Here is a 2,130-nt window from a genome sequence, read left to right on the forward strand (position 1 = left end):
CCAAACCAAACGAAACTAAACCAAACGAAACCAAATCAAACCAAACCAAACCATACGAAACCAAACCAAACCAAACCAAACCAAACCTTACCTAAAATAACCTAACCTAACATAACCTAACCTAACCTAACCTATCCTAACCTAACCTAACCTAACCAATCCTAACCAAACCAAACCAAACCAAACCAAACCAAACCAACGCAAACCTAACCTAACGTATCCTAGCCAACGAAAACCAAACCAAACCAAACCTAACCTACCCTAACCTAACCTAACCTAACCTAACCTAAGCTAACCTAACCTAACCAAACCTAACCAAACCAAACCAAACCAAACCAAACTAAACCAAACCAACCAAACCAAACCAAACCTAACCTAACCTAACAAAACCAAATCATACCATACCAAACCAAACCAAACCTAACCAAACCTACCCAAGCTAACCTAACCTAACCTAAGCTAACCTAACCTAAACTAACCTAACCTAACCTAACGTAACCTAACCTAACGAAACCAAACCAAACCAAACCAAACCATACCAAACCAAACCAAACCATACGAAACCAAACCAAACCAAACCAAACCAAACGAAACGAAACCAAACCAAATCAAACAAAACCAAACCAATCAAAACGAAACCAAACCAAACCAAACCAAACCAAACCAAACCAAACCTAACCCAACCTAACCTAACGTAACCTAACAAAACCAAACCAAACCAAACCAAACCCAACCTAACCAAACCTAATCAAACCTAACCTAACCCAACCTAACCTAACCTACCCTAACCTAACATAACGTAACCTAACCTAACCTAAACTAACCCAACCCAGCCCAACCTACCCCAACCTAAACCCAACGTAACCAAACCAAAGCAAACCACAACAAACCAAACCAAACCGTCACAAACCAAACCAAACCAAACCTAACCTAATCTAACCTAACCTAACATAACCTAACCTAACATAACGTAACCTAACCTATACTAACCTAACCTAACCTAACCAAACCTAATCAAAAAAAACCAAAAAAACCAATGCAAACCTAACCTATCCTAACCTAACCTAACAAAACCAAACCAAACCAAACCAAACCTAACCTAACCTAACCTAACCTAACCTAACCTAACCTTACCTAACCAAACCAAACCAAACCAAAACCAAACCAAAGAAACCAAAACCAAAACCAAACCAAACCAAACCAACCAAAGCAAACCAACCCAAACCAAACCAAACCAAACCTAACCTAACCTAACCTAACCTAACCTAACCTAACCTAACCTAAAGTAACCTAACCTAACCTAACCTAACCAAACCTAACCAAACCAAACCAAACCAAACCAAACCAAACCAACCAAACCAAACCAAACCTAACCTAACCTAACCTAACAAAACCAAATCATACCATACCAAACCTAAACAAACCTAACCAAACCTACCCAACCTAACCTAACTTAACCTATCCTAACCTAACAAACCAAATCATACCATACCAAACCAAACCAAACCTAACCAAACCTACCCAACCTAACCTAACCTAGCCTAACCTAACCTAACCTAACCTAAACTAACCTTACCGAACCGAACCAAACCGAACTGAACTGAACCGAACGGAACCGAACGGAACCGAACCGAACCGAACGGAACCAAACCGAACTGAACCGAACTGAACCTAACCTAACCTAACCAAACATAACCTCACCTCACCTAACCTAATGTAACCTAACCTAACCTAACCTAACCAATTACTAACCAAACCAAACCAAACCAAAACAAACCAAATAAAACCTAACCTAACCTAACGTAACCTAACCTAACCGAACCGAACCTAACCTAACCTAACCTAACACTAACCAAACCAAACCAAACCAAACCAAACCAAACCAAACCTTACCTAACCTAACCTAACCTAACCTAATCTAACCTAACCTAACTTAATTGAACAAAACCTAACCAAATCAAACCAAACCCACCAAACCTAACCTAACCTAACCTAACAAAACCAAGCCAAACTAAACCAAACCAAACCTAACCAAACCTAACCCAACCTAACCTAACCTGACATAACCTAACCTAACTTAACCTAACCTAACCTAATCTAACCTAACCTAACCTTACCTAACCTATCCTA

The sequence above is a fragment of the Schistocerca piceifrons genome, unplaced genomic scaffold (assembly GCF_021461385.2).
Source record: "Schistocerca piceifrons isolate TAMUIC-IGC-003096 unplaced genomic scaffold, iqSchPice1.1 HiC_scaffold_1855, whole genome shotgun sequence".
Lineage (NCBI taxonomy): Eukaryota > Metazoa > Arthropoda > Insecta > Orthoptera > Acrididae > Schistocerca > Schistocerca piceifrons.